The following is a 15,970-nucleotide window of genomic DNA, read 5'->3' as shown; positions in this document are numbered from 1 at the left end:
GCTTTGGCACTCTGTGAGATTTTGGGTAGGAATCTCAGCCGCGAGCTTGGCGAGTTGACTTGGTGACGTGGTTAACGGTGAAGCGGTGTTCATACATGTATCCACTTGAACAGATCTTACCTGAGTGGATCAATACGATAATTTTCGATTAGGCAGAAATTCGTTTGAATTGTAAAAGCCAGAGACAGTGCCATGGTCTGATAGGCCGCATTCAAGAATATGGGCTGCATTGAATAATTCAAGCTAGAGAATAACATTCGCATAGGGCCTTCGCACGTTCTTCTTACATTTAAACACACACAAACACACACACACACACACACACACACACACACACACACACACACACACACACACAAACACTTGCGTGTGGCAAAATATTTGGGTCATCAACCCAACTCCCCTAAATGCGACTATACATTATGTTGATACCCATTGTCGCTGTTCAACGTAAGCAGGCCACCGAAATGTCAAGTCCGAGAACCGATGGCGAATTTTTATGCAGCAGCCAAGAGCAAAGACATAAACAAAAGCACGTCGTCTTCTTCGGTCAGTGTCCTTTTTCACGGAACTGTTGGCGCTAACATCGTCTTTGTTCTCTGTCTATTTTGAGCGCAGCAATATCTTTACAATGCCCTAATGGCTAAAGACACTCCGAAGTGTATAATGACTCAAGTGGAACATTGTCAAACGTACAGGCCAATAATAACATTAGCAAGGCCTACTTACATACTCATAATGTAACTTAAGCTGATAATTAAAAAGATGGTGGTCACAAACCTAACTTATTCAATGATATGTAGAGTTTGTTGTCCCAAAACCACCGTATGGTTATGAGAGACGCCATATAGAATAGTCCGTCAATTTTAAACACCTGAAATTATTCAACGTCCACCCAAATTTGAGCACACAGGCCTGCAGCATTTTTGACGGAGGCGGAAATACAGCCACCGCAGCCGGGATTCGATCCTGCGATCTGGTGGTGATAAACTTATAGCACTGTAGTATTAAATGCAGTGCGAATAGCTGCACTGCGCACAGGTTTTATTATTCAGCAGCGTGGAAAAGAGCGCTAGAATAAGAAATGTAATGTTGAAAAAATATATGACGCCTAAACACATAATTATTGATTCCCTTCATCTGTTTGTCTTCTTACATTGACATGAATTCAGAGGGGCACATCAAGCGCTTTATGACCTTAGCGGCATGACGCACAACAGGAAAAGAATTGAATAAATATTAATGGGTGGACATGGTATCTTGTTAAATAAAGAACAATATGCATAGAAATCATAAATTTTTATAAGAACTCAAACGCGGGTCAAGCAACGTTTCAAGCAGCAAATAGACAAATAATATACCGGAATAGTGTTGATTATCTTTTCAATTGACCCGGAGGATGCGTGCGTATAGAGCAGTGGTCTTCTTGACACTCGTTGTGGCTTATCGAACTTTCGAGTGCGTTCATTCAACGCGTGAATGGAAACGGGACCAAGGTACCGAAAACTGGTTAGTCATCTTGCCTTAACTTTTTTTTTTGCAAAGAGCCCACACGTTTTTTAGAGAGCTACCTCCTGATATTCGAAATACACCAGCCAGGCAAATATTTCTAGCCAGAGACACAGTACCTTGAGCTAGCGCTTACACACTGAGGGAAATGTGCAGTTAGCGCTGGTTTCTGGGGCGTCATTTGCAAACGTCGTCTAGTCTCGCCGTTCTGCGACTCCTAACGTCTTAGCCCGTTGAACAAGTAAAGACCAATGTCATTGTCAGGAATCGTGGTTTCGTGCATGCATCATGCTCTCATCAGTTTTTAGGAGATTTTTTGCCACACGAGTCATATTCAGGCAGTGTGGAACAACAACTGGGAACCGTTTCATCGGGCGCTGTAGTCTTTCGTCAGTTGTCGAGTGTGCACTCTGACTCTGGCAAGCGTCACCTTTCAAGAAACAACCATCAAATGTTATTTCATGGCGTTTTGACGCGGCCTCATAGAAGGGCGCTAATTGACAGAGAACACGAACTACCCACCAATACGTGTAGGCAGCGAGCTTCAAAGAGATAACTTCACATTGCTAGGAAGCAACGTGCTCAGCAATGTTCGGGCAGTGACACTGAGTGCGAGAAATGGGAACTTTAGTGACAATACATGTCGGCTGGTAATGTTCCACCTCTAACACTAACGCTCGCTTCTCCCCTGGCAGAAAGATTCGTGGGTATACATTTCCTCTACTTCCCTTCAGGTGTCGGTAAGTTCGCGCTTGCCCAGTATTTTAACGCACGAAACGTCTCACCTTCGTGATTGCGCCCCTACAGAAGGCTGGTAGGTTCTGTTGCGTTGTAATGCCATACCACAGGCATGAATGAGCACGATAGAGTTGATGCCGAAAGAGAAGTTTCAGTGACTGGCATCAGAATTTCCGAAACAGACAACTCACAGGCGTGGGGATGGGGCCCAGTATTGCGTAAATAAACTCGTGTTGCATGCGCCGGCAGTTCTCATCCGAGTTCACGCGTTTTGAGAAATTATTTATAGTGCACAATTCTCAGAAGAAGACCGCACTTTATTCCTTCATCACTAGTGAATATTGTCCAAATGCCACCAACCTACTTTCACAAAATCTCAAACATCGCACCATGACGCAGTACATCTCTCGCAATATGCATCTGTACCACCATAGAGGACGCTGAAAACCTCGAATACAGAGACTGCATCGACTGAAGAACCACCATGAGGTTTATTATACAGTCTCTACCGCAAACAGCAAGGGTGATCTCTTGATTTCGCTGTACTCAGCCGGGTAAACTTGTCAGCTCCTCGTCCATAGGCACGTCATCCTCCGCATCATCTGAGGCAACTGCCATTGCTCTCACCATTCGAATGGCAGACCGACAAGGTATACGCTTACGTGGTCTCAAACGCTCCCGCAGCTTGTCGCATGTACTTCATGGGCACATTACCAACAAGGGTAATCAAGCTGCTGGGAAGCAAACTCCTCTTTGACAATGGGTTAGTCTCATGTCCGGCCCACACAGGCCAGGAGGGCAATGAACTAGCTCATTGCCAAGCTCCAGTACTCACTGGCAGAGCCCCATGACCGCCCACCGCTGAAGACAATACAGATGAAGACAATACAGATACAAACATAGTATTCTTGATAGGAAAGCGGCCAGTGCCGATTTTTCAATAAAGGAAACTCGAGCAAGCCAGATGACGATTATTGTTATAGTAAAAAAGGCGCGCTTGTTACTGTGCTTTTTTTAGAGTGTTGTATAAAACGACATTACACGAAAAAAGGAAACAGACAAACACTCAATTGTGGCACACAGCCACAACAAAACCCATATGGATTTCTCAGAGAGAAAGCTTCTTAGTTGCAGCTTTGTGCCACAATCGTGTGGTTGTCTATTCTCTCTTTCTTCCTACATATTTCGCCACTTTGTGAGATTACGCGAAACTGATTCGCAACGACATTACATGTTCTATATGTGTTAGCCTGAATATATGTAGAGAAGTATGAGCAGAAAATGAATGAAAGTATGATATCTGCCAGCACATATCTCATGCTACCATTCATGTAAGATGCCATATCATGAAGCGCTGTAAATATTAAAACTGGTTTTGATAACCACTTCTTTCTATCTAAATAAGCATAAAATTCTTGAATGTAGCTAAACATCTCACAAAATTAGCAATTGCGTATGTCAAAGGCCTTTATTATACGCATAAATAATTTGAAGCTATGATATTTGGCCTTCATCTGTAGCCAACGAAATATCCTTTACCAAAGTACCTGACACTTGCTTATAGAGAGGACGCTGTGCTCGCCGTGTGTACCGATGCTGACAAATTATCTTGTATGTATATCTTTTTACAGTTTCCACACCATGTCAACGAGGCACAAAGAGAAAGGTGTATTCACCGAAGACCGCATGCAGCCGTCATCAAGCGGCTAAAGATTGATGCGCAATGGTATCGGAAGTCAGCGAAGTTAAAAAGCCGCCGAAAAATTACTACACAAGACGCACTCGACAAGTGAAAGCTTTATGTGGGCTCTGAGTTATACAAACTCTTGGATAGCCAAGTTGCACTTCACTGTCGCAACAGGAAGGGAAGGAGGTGGTCTGGAGAATGGAAGGAATTTGCCTTTAATACGTATTTTCATGGGCCAAGTTCTTACCGCCAACCGGCTAAAGCATTCACTCTATCATCACCAAGGTCCCTTCAAAGGTAGTTATCTGAATTTACAATGACACCCGGAATGGTTTCTAATGTGTTGATTATTCTTAAAGATGCAGCAAAAAATGAGCAATAGAAGATCTGGCATGCGTAGCTGCATTTGATGAAATGTCAGGGAGACTAAATTTACACTATGACACAAAACATGACGTAGTAATTGGATTTTCAGACAATGTCTAAGAGAGGACATCAGCGCTGGCAAATGTAGCGTTTGTAGAACTCCTTTCTGGAATGTCGCGATTGTGGGTGATGCCAGTGGCGTTCGCTCTTGACAAAACGGCATTCGCTGTTGCCAAAATTACTACATGAGACGCGCTCGACAAGTTAAGCTTTATGGGGGCTCTGAGTCATACAAACTCTTGTGTAGCCAAGTGGCACTCCATTGTCGCAAGAGGAAGGGAAGGAGGTGGTCTCGAGAGGTTAAGAAATTCGCCTTGAATATGTATTTCCATGGGCCAAGTTCTTACCGCCAACTCGCTAAAGCGTTCGCTTTGCCATCGCCGAGGTCCGTTTGAAGGTGGTTATCTGAAATTCCAATGACACCCGAAATTATTTCTCATGTGTAGGTCATTATTAAAGATGCAGCGAAAATGGGCCAATAGAAGATCGGGCTAGCGTAACTGCATTTGACGAAGTGTCAGTGAGACCAAATTTACAGCAGGACACACAACATGACTTAGTCATTGAATTTTCAGATGATGGCTCAGCGAAAACCGCCCTGCGTACGGAAAAGATCTAGAGACCGCTTTCCTTGATAGAGCAATTTGCAGAATGCGAGCTGTATGTCAAAACCGTGGCGTGCGATCAGGGGTCGGCCGTGCGGACAGCCCGAATTGTGAGCGCTGCCAAGTGCGCGAAACTTTAGCTCACATACTTTGTGACTGTGCATTGTATACGTGGCGCAAAGAGAAATGCTAACTACAAAGTTGGCAAGCATCGGGCGAACGCCATTTAGTGAAAGCCACATATTGTCAGAAATGAACGACCTAACATTGTCAAAAACTGCTACAAAGGCTGTTTTAGATTTTATAAAAAGCACTAGACTAGATACTGTATATACGCACCACCTTTTCTTGTCCCCATTATCACCCTTCATCACCCTTTCCTTCCCCCTTCCCTTTTCCTTGTGTAGAGTAGCAGGCCAGAGCGAACTAGCTCATGCCGACCTCTCTGCCTTCTAATAAACTATCACTTTCACACACAAGAGATAGTAAATTATTTGATGAATAGGCAGCCACATCACAAAATCTGTACTTTTAAGTGAACGAACACGAAGTTGATTTCTTCTTCGACACTCCACACCTATTGAAGTTCACAAAAAATAGCCTTCGAGTCCCTCACAAGCTTCTTATTCGCACCAATATTGTGGACTGGAGCTGCATTCGCGAACTGTCGAGTGCTCTGGTCCACTTAGAGTAAAATTGGTGAAAAAAACTACCATTTGATCCCATCTACAGGAGGCTTCTCAATAGCATGAAGGTAAAGTTCGCAGCGCAAGTTCTGAGCGAGCCTGTGTCGGTAGCTATATCAGTCATGATTGCTCTGGGGAAGCTACCTGTGACTGCCAAATTTACTGTAGATTTCATAGAACAGGTGGACAAGCAATTTGATTTCCTCAATAGCGAAACTGCCACTGCTAGTGCTCCTGGAAAAATGAATTGGGTTCTAAGTGCCACCTCAGAGCACCTGGCGTTTTTACAAGAGGCAATCAAATTGCCTCTTGTGCTGGAGATTTGACAGCCCTAGGCAGCCACACACCCTACGTGGCTGGCTAGTCACCATACAGGCTGACCTTATGCTGCGGAGAGACCTTCATAAAAAGTTTAACTTCACTTGCCTCCTGGCTCATCGCCTGCAGCAAGACACGCTGGTTTACCTATTCGGCACTTTTAGGCAGAAGCATGGCTGCAATGAACATCCGAATGCATTTCAATTTATCGCTGAGTTGAAACACATTTTTCAATGTTGTTGATTTTCAAAGTTGTTGATTCACACCTACTTGCATGGTTTACCTTAGGTGAGCCTCAAGCTCATCAGGCTGTGGTAAGAGAAGCACTCTACCTAAGCGATGCATCAGATAAATACCTCTTTGATATCATGGAGGAGACTGCAGTGTACTGCTTTGCGGGTGGCATCACGCAGCAATTTCTTGGGAATAGGCCAGCAGATTGCATCTGTGAGTCATTCCTAAGAAGTGGTGATACGGCATTCTGCGGTTCCCACCAAACCTTAGCCATGCTTGAGTCTCATGGTAAGGAAGGCGATCTTTTTGCCAATTCGACGCTGCCTTGTGTTGTTTTTGTCGAGGCAGTGAAGGCCACGGAGAAATGTTTTTAGAACACACAGGCGTGGTGACGCATTTGTGCTGCATAGCTACTGTGCTGAAAGATAAGCTAAACAGCAATCTCCCCAAAGAATTTTTTTCTCTGAGAAGTGCCACTTGGATCTTCTGCGGCAGTTTTGCTCTGCACGGGTTATTCTGTACTTAAGTGACTAAAATCAGGCCTTCAAAAAACAGCGTGAAAGAAAGTTCGCTGCAAAAATGAAAGCTTCGAAAGCTTCAAAATGAGGAAAAATTGTCTGAGAGCCTAATATTTTTGTAGGTGCAGCGGTTATTTGGGCAGTCTCCTGAGTAGGCTTTATTTAGACACTTCAGCGCATTTCGATGTCGGCGCAAACAGCGTGCAAGGTATTGTCTTTATGCAGACATTCATAGCTGACATGGTTGCGCTATAATGCACTGCTGAGATACGCGAATTTCAAGACCTCGAAATTGATGCAATGAAGTTGCGAAATAACTAATACTACTCGGCATTCTTGCCATGAATACTTTCGTTGTAAAACCAAATAGGGAGGAAGAAGCTTCTTTTTGAAAAACCAGAAATATTTTAGTAAGTGAAGAATGCCCGCTGCCCCACAAGCAAATGTACCAGCAAAGCTTTGGGGCTTTCACCAGTTGGTTAAGGCGTCTTAACAAATGACAAATGACACATTACCTTCAGGCTAATACTATGCTCATAGTACAGCTCATATGTGTGCTACGCTTCCAACATGCGCACGAAACTGGGCTTAGGAGCTCTATAAAAAGTACACGTTACTTGATTCATGCCTATTAGAGAACTGTCTTGAAAACCGGTCAAAATAGACCCGTTCTGAGCTATGTGCGCAGGGTGTTTCATTAATTGCAGTCGGTCTGGATTTCCTCCGCGTCATCCTCCGTTGTCACCGACGACGACAACGCGGCAAAACCCGTGCAACACGATCGCTTTTGTGAACATGTCTTTACGTACAGAAGGTGCGTGTTCCCTAATACCTGTGTGCATCACTCTATTCTAGCCCAATTTCCAATGATGATTGACCATCGACACTTGCCAAAACTGCATTTACTGGTTCTCAATAGAAAACCCTGTCTGCAGGGTGACATTTAGTGTTTGTTGTTGTAGGATTGTGATACTCTTGTCTAAACTGTGATAGAAAAATTATGTGCATTACGAATTGTGTGGCATAAGTGTGATATACTGGTGTAGATTTCCGTATTATAATGCTCTGTTAGCAATGCTACTGCTTTGAACGAGGTTTTACGCGTTGTATCAAGAAATGGTCACGTGTAAAGCCTCGGTGCATTAGCACAGGCTGAGTTATGTAGGAAATTCGTATGCTATAGAAGGTTGTTTCGTCTAGCAATTTTCATACAAAAAGAAAAAAAAAGGGAACTGGTAGTGCTGGGCTCAATGTGCTGGTCATCTGCACTGCATGATCAGGTCATTATTCATGAACGTGTTATTATAAGCCTTCGTTTTTGGAGAATTGTATTGCGTATAGCCAGTAAACATTGGGAATCCTGCTGCTATATTTTCTATACGATGAATTGTGTCAATAATTGCATTATGTTCTTGTAACCGATGCAGAATGCCAATATTTGTATTTATTTGACGAGATGTACAGCTTCATGCTATTGTGACCTGTTTTGAGTTTTATCGTTTGCAAAACTTTCCTAATAAAAACAATGACTAAATCACATTTTCCGACTGCACCCTTTTCTTGCTCAAACAAAACTGACACACTTCAAGGCTTGCTGGCTGGCGTGCATTCAACTGAGAAATTTATTTAATTATTTATTATTTATTCAGAAATACTCTGCTTTGCCTACTGAAGGCATGTAAGCGGGGGGGGGGGGTACAGCTTTGAAAAAAAAAAACAAGTCTTCGATGTGCAACACACTTGGTTACAAGACGATTGATTCCACTCTTGTACAGTATGAACAAAAAAAGAATTAGCATAAAGGTTCGTTCCAGTCCGGTATTCTTGAATCTTAAGGTCATGATCAGACCTTCTAGACAGATAATGCGGTAATTTAAGGTAAGTGTCTTTATTGATGCCAGTCTTCTTATGGCATATCTGAAATATTAATTTCAAACGCAATTTTCTTCTGCGAGAGGAGAGCGCTTCCCATCCCAGCTTGTTTTTCATTTCAGTACAGCTGTCACCTCGCTTATACCGACTTAGAACGAACCTTGCCGCTCTGTTCTGTATTTTCTCGATCAGAACAATCAGGGACTTTTGGCGCGGATTCCACACACAACATGAATATTCCGAAATTGGGCGGACAAATGAAATATACGCAGTACTTTTAGGACAGCAGGGGAGGATCTCAGATTTCGTTGAATGAAATTTAGGGCTCTGGCAGCTTTTGCAACTACAGCATGAACATGCGCATTCCATGAGCAGTCGCTCGTAAGTGTTACACCCAAGTATTTATACATTGATTGATGATCAATGACGTCACCATTCAAAAAGTAACGTGCTTCATCCCTTTTTTTTATTAAAAACACGTGCACATGTTTTTTCCCATTAAGTTGCATTTTCCACTTATCACACCATTTCACAATTCAGGTAAGGCCAGCCTGCAATTCAATGCCATACTGTTCATTTTTTATTTTTCTGTACGCAACTGAGTCATCAGCGAATAAACGTATTCGAGAAGTAATGCCGTCAGGATTATCATTAATGTAAATTAAAACCAGTAGCGGCCCTAAAACGGACCCTTGAGGGACGCCCGACGTTACTTCCACCGTGGAAGAAGTAGTGCCATTGAGAATGACACATTGTCGATGCTGCGATAGATAACAGGCTATCCAATTGAGTACTTTCTTATCAATATTTGCCTTTTTGAGTTTGCGCAGAAGTAAGGGATGGCACACGGTGTCAAACGCCTTACTGAAATTGAAGAAAACACAGTCTGTTTGACCGTTGTCATCAACCTCGGACACTAAATCATGGTACACCTCAATAAGCTGTGTTGTGCAAGACAGGCACCTGCGGAAACCATGTTGATTATCAACTAATAATTTATGTTGAACTAAGTGTTTCATTATGTCTTTATAGAAAATGTGCTCTAGTATTTTGCAGGAAATACATGTTAATGAAATAGGTCTATTTGAAATAGGTCTATTGAATTAGGTATATTTCCAAACAAATGTTTTGTGGTACTGAGAGTCTGAGAAAATTAGCAAGCGAAAGCTGTCAAAAACAATATATGCAGAAGCAGCAGAACCTGAAAAAAATGTAAGCGGAGCTCTTTTTCCTTTGCGGCTCACAACGCAGTTGCGCGCTCGTCCAGCACGTAGCAGACGACAAGCAACTCGGCGTTTCCTCTTCTCTCTTCAACAAAAGCGTTGTCATAGCAGCATCAGCATTTTTTATTGTTTTTTTTTCAGATTCACTGTTGGTCCTACCAAACAACAGGGGACAAATTGGCGCTAGCAGCGCAATTGTTAAAAACATGGGGGGTATTCTAGCCGACCTAGCCGTGGCTGCATTTCTCCCCTTGTATCATTCTTTAATCTGTCCTGCCATCAACAGCAGTATGATTAGCATTCTTCAAATGTCAAAAATGAATTTCCCGCATATGCCATGATGAGCAGTGTTTGATTTCTATTGTGGCACCAAGGAACAACTGCTACTAGTGCTGGAAATGGCGATGACGTATACACCGGTAGATAATACTAATATAGTGTTTCCTAGTAATGCTCACGTGATATTTCACTGTGGGAGAAATGCTAGGCCCGTGTTGCACACGTGTGCCTCAATTCATGATTAGAAAACCGTTGAGAATTTCAAGAACGCACAACGGTCGAGTCTCCAGGTTAAGCACTGTTGCTCAGACTTTAGGCTACAGCTAAGATACAAGGCACAATAAATCTTGCCGTTGCTATATTTGTAGAACAATCACACTGTGCAACGTCATTACTAACCGTATACCAAGTGCTAAAGTGTAAAGGAAACGCAATTGAGCAGAAGCTCAAAATACTTACTTTTAGGCACACTTGTACAGATACGCGTTTGAAGATATATCCGCTTTGCAATCGTCTCAAGGAGGATATATTTACTGCATTCTTGAGTTTACACGTAATATGTCTGTGGTGTCTGTAAATCGGCAATTCCAACATATTTGACGTATGTGTTTTTTTATAGTTAAGCCGTGTCATCATGTATGTACCAGCTGATGCCGTCATTCATGAACTATTATAAGACAATGTGGAATATAACACTTGACGATGACACTTCCATGGTATTCAGACGCTATCAGTTGCAATCATATTAATAACTACATCGTGCTGTCTGAAGACAACTATTATCACTTTTCATCTACGCAGAGGCATATGCCCTATGAATTCTTTAATGTGAATTTTTTTATTTGAAAGAACGCTAAGGAAGAATATATCTACTGTCATTACAGAACTGCGCGTTCAAATTACGTAGATCAGCGCTTGTTTTCGCAAAAAAGGGCAATAAGGCAGGAAAATTAACTTTTTTTACGGTACGAATGAAATATACAGGGTTCAGAAAAGTAGAACACCTAATTTTGTCGTGTATGACAAAATACATGTGTACATCTGAGGATGTCAAGCTCTCCAGGCAGCACTTTTCATAGTGCGAAAGTTTAATTGCGTGATACTGACACTGTGATGAGATTGAGAATGCTGCGAAAATGTTAATCTGAATGTCGAGTTGTAACTATCAGAGCGACTGAAAAGTGCGCTGCCGACATACCATTATAATTTATTATTCATGACGCCAAATAAACATACAAAAAAGCTACACAGCTGACTGACTTCATCGGTTGCAACAACCGATTTTTGTGTGAATTGACCTACCGAGGTATAAACACTTCACATTTGGTAATGAAACACTTGAAGGTAAAAATTTCACAACCACAAAAGTTTGCGGACCACACGAGCACGCGCCGAACTACTTTTCCGCTCCACCGAGCGATGCGCCATCTACCGTTGACCGCAGTGTTAGGCCGGAAGCAGCTCTGCTTGTTATTGACTGGCCTTTCAGTTTTTTCACTGCCGCGCAGCCCATTGGTAGTTTGACATTTTCACGCAGAGTGCTTATTTGTAGCATGCCCATTACATTCATATTTTCATAGCAGAATCAACGCTATCATATGGCATGCCTCAAACGGTGTTATGTCGCCTAGGTATGACTGTGATGAAGATTTCACCTGATAAAAGTTATGCCCATAAAAGTTATGCTCATTCTCGAGGCACATAGACACGGGTGCAAAAAAAAAAAAGCACGTTGCGTGAAAAAAAGTCACAGATTTGCCGCAAAGGCGAAGGAATGAATGCGATAGCAGCAAATTGGAATGTCACGCGAAGAATGGAAGGCAGGTCAAAACGTGCCCCCGCATTGATAACGCACAAGTAACGCACGAAACGTACTAACAGGTACAGATGAACTCGAATAGGTGTCTTAGTTGTTACTCAGCTGTGTCTGGAAAGCATGCCTTTTTCGCAAACCGAGACTGTGGTGCGAGTGCAGTGACCTTTGTGCTCCTGCTAACTACAGCAGAATGGCTCAGGTGAAAGCCAAATGGTTACTTCCCACCGCGAGATGAACGCGCGCACGCGTGAGCGTTAGCCCCCCCTCCTTTCCACCTAATTCACTGGAAAAGTACGCGTGAGAGATGAATGCATCAGCGCGCGTCGCCGCGTCGTGACAATATGGCGACCCGCGCTCATGGGGCCATCTCGCTGCTTATTATTTATTTATTTATTAAATTAATAAATAAATAAGAAAGTTCTGAAAACGCGATAGTTTCCCCGAGAATGTCATCGGCAGTGTTAAGTGGTAAATATTAATAGCTTGCCATTTCAATGTTGAAGAAGGTTCACCTTCATGGATCAGTGGTTAACGCCACGCACTCACAAGCAAGATGTAAAATATTTAAATTCGTGCGCCAGGGTCGTTTTCTCAATTAGATTTTTTTTAGTTTTAATATGGATAGATACGCATACGGCAAATGACGGAGATCACCAACGTCGACGCCGATGTCGAAGATGGCGGCAGAATCTAGCCGAGGGGGTCCATATAATCGCTAGAGATATAAAAGTGAACGTTGAAAATTATTTGTACCTAGTCAGACAAGAGGGGCCGTCTATTAGGCAAGGGATGCTGCTCGGGCGCTGCGGTGCTGCTGATTGCTGTTGACGTAGCGGAAGCGTCCCGAAGATGCTTTTGGAGAAGCACTCACAGGGTCTGTAAACTTTTGTAGTTCCCTGTGCTTGCACACTTCTCCAGGAATCGACATTTCGCTATAAAGCAGTTGTGCCGGTGTAAAATAAGGTGGCTGTAATGATGAAGATACAGATTATTGGTGGTTTTCCATCTCAACAGTGCGACGTGACTAAGAGATACGCTGTATTGCAGGGCTCTGAAAATTTCAACCGTCTCGTGTTCAATATAGTGCATTGCGATTGGACATACGGCTGCTTACTACTTCTTGTTTGAGCTAATAGAAACAATGTGTGGTTCCTTGGGGAATAAAGAGCAGTAAGTTCGTGAAAACTAAAAAAAATATGCCTGCTTGTGAACCAGAATCAGACTCCGATAAGCGCCAGCCCATGTGTCTTACAGCGCTTGGTAACCACACACTTTTCCTTTTTGCCAAAGCACGACCCGTGTGTGTTGACCGATTCGTGTTGGAACCCTGCCCACAACAATAAATACTTACCTGGGGTGTGGAAGCGTTATATATATACCTATTGTCACACCTCAGCAGTGTAAGTGCTTGTGTTGTAAAATCCTGAAGGTAGCACTGTTATCTGAACAGGTATATTCACTGGTAACTACTGTTATATTCTCAGGTGGCTTCTAAAAGATGAATCTTGTTTTTTAAGGATTTTATATAAATTTTGCTGAGACGCGATAGCGCAGCTATGGTAAGTGAGACAACAGAAATTTTCAGAATTGCGTTTATGGTGTTGTGGTGTTCTTGCTTGCACATGAATAAAAGGAATTCTTCCTGGGTAGGGTTCGAGGGAATCTTAGGTAAAAATTAGCTAGAGGTAGTTGAAATCGTGCAAAAAACTGCGTGGAAATATAACACTGAACGTGTAACTTCGCATGGATGGCCCCATTCAGTGAAAAACTACAAAAGGACACATGCAGCACTAAGTAAGGTATTTTAAAATGTATTGTGGTGACAATATGCACAAAATTTAAACTCGCGATTGAAGTTTTAGGCATTGCTTTGATTGACGTCTTTTGAAGAATTTATGTGTCCTAATAGATGTTAAAGGAGCTTGAGACGTAATTTCAATAACTTGTTGTGCCTGGACAAAAAAACATCTAGAATTGAAAGACACCTGCATTTGGATGTGGTTAGTTTAGTGTTGAAGAATTCATCTGTATACGAATGTTCAAAACAGAATATACGTATACTTGACACAATATAAACTACACTAGTACCTCACAAACGTAAACCATTTCATATGTAATGGCGCCTGTTATTTTAAATAAGTCTTTTGGCTCAGAAGTACATGCAGTTATCTGAGATCCAGCACGGGCTGGCACTCATCAGTGAAAGTTCAAGCCGTTCTGTGCAGAGCCTAAAAATATTTTGTGTAGGGCCATTTGCATCAATGTGCGGGAACATGGTCTCTCGTGCACTTTTGTAACGCAAGTTTAGCCACTACACTTGCGATGATACCTAAGCGTGGCTGCCCGTAATAAACAGTCGCCTAGGAGATCTTTCCGCTAAAGCAATATGAGGCACTGCATTCTTAAAAGGAGGTGACGAAACAGTCTGTGAAAATAGGAGGGCAAAAAAAGCGATAATAAATTGGGAGACCTCTATGCTTTGCCCTAAATGTTGAACGCGACTGAGATATTGCATTTCTTGTGCGTGTGACGCACTCGATGCATGAAATCTTTGGAAACTTGCTATGCACCCACTGCGTTGCCTCAAGGGGGCAGTAGGATGAAACGTACCTTGGTCCCGAAACAACTACATCTTGCAATCACTAACTCATAATATTCCAATCATACTAAACCGGTACAAAAACACAACCGCTTTATATGAAAAACATCTACACGACTACTTTTTATCCTAATAAGTCATTAGCCTGCATTGTTGTACGAAGTGGCATTGTTACATCTTACGTGTACATGTGATGTATGCTGATCTGTGTGTACAATGCTTTCAATGCGAATGCTATGTATAAAACACTTGGTGACATGCGTCATACATGTGTCATATATGCGCGATGGCCATGTAAGGGACGCTGGGCTTTCATCAAGCTGCGGCGACAGCTTTTTTTCCCAGGTGTTTCTACAGATTGCTTCTCTGGAAAAGTAAAAAAAAAGTGAATTGAATTGGTAAACACCCGCTTACAGCGGAAACTAACCGGTTCAAACCCCCCACAGACTGGGAATTTTCGATAACTTAATTTATTTGCATCTCTATCAAAATTCTTTAAAGCAAAGATGTTGATTTTGCGCTCCCAATTATCGAGGCTGACCAACGTAATTTCAGCAAAACAAGCTCTTTAAAGCTATTGCAATAAAACACGACAGTGTAATGAGTATAGAAGCAAGGGATTCGCGGCCACGAGTGTCACCTTGCTTGACCTGTGCCTTCTCCTATTATAGATCATCGAATCCTGCCCCGTGCAGTTTGCTCGTTGCCGCCAGGAATCAGCCGATCAACGAAAGCTACGCGAAACCGCCATCTCATCCAGCCCGTTCTGAGCACCGGAAAAGGCTGTGACGCACCCCGTGACGTCACATGGTTGCAGCGCCACTACAAGCCTTATTAACGCCGAACAGTCGGTTTCCATCTGGGATTCGCGGCCACGAGTGTCACCTTGCTTGACCTGTGCCTTCTCCTGTTATAGATCATCGAATCCTGCCCCGTGCAGTTTGCTCGTTGCCGCCAGGAATCAGCCGATCAACGAAAGCTACGCGAAACCGCCATCTCATCCAGCCCGTTCTGAGCACCGGAAAAGGCTGTGACGCACCCCGTGACGTCACATGGTTGCAGCGCCACCACAAGCCTTATTAACGCCGAACAGTCGGTTTCCATCTGGGATTCGCGGCCACGAGTGTCACCTTGCTTGACCTGTGCCTTCTCCTGTTATAGATCATCGAATCCTGCCCCGTGCAGTTTGCTCGTTGCCGCCTGGAATCAGCCGATCAACGAAAGCTACGCGAAATTGCCATCTCATCCAGCCCGTTCTGAGCACTGGAAAAGGCTGTGACGCACCCCGTGACGTCTCATGGTTGCAGCGCCACCACAAGCCTTATTAACGCCGAACAGTCGGTTTCCATCTGGGATTCGCGGCCACGAGTGTCACCTTGCTTGACCTGTGCATTCTCCTGTTACAGATCATCGAATCCTGCCCCGTGCAGTTTGCTCGTTGCCGCCAGGAATCAGCCGAT

At 43.2% G+C, this 15,970-nt stretch overlaps 1 long non-coding RNA gene across 1 annotated transcript; it reads right to left on the bottom strand.

Annotated features, from left to right (window-relative positions):
* Positions 1 to 10,560: 10,560 nt before the first annotated feature.
* On the bottom strand, positions 10,561 to 14,595 carry LOC142764795 (uncharacterized). The gene is made up of 3 exons (XR_012883890.1): positions 14,522 to 14,595; positions 12,665 to 12,878; positions 10,561 to 10,666 (listed from the first exon to the last, which is right to left on the bottom strand). It is a non-coding gene; the product is annotated as an uncharacterized LOC142764795 (long non-coding RNA).
* Between the last annotated feature and the right edge of the window lie 1,375 nt (positions 14,596 to 15,970).

The sequence above is a fragment of the Rhipicephalus microplus genome, chromosome 6, assembly GCF_043290135.1.
Source record: "Rhipicephalus microplus isolate Deutch F79 chromosome 6, USDA_Rmic, whole genome shotgun sequence".
NCBI classification, from domain to species: domain Eukaryota; kingdom Metazoa; phylum Arthropoda; class Arachnida; order Ixodida; family Ixodidae; genus Rhipicephalus; species Rhipicephalus microplus.
Note: the sequence above shows the minus strand (reverse complement) of the source record. Positions and strands in the feature narration are given on the sequence as shown.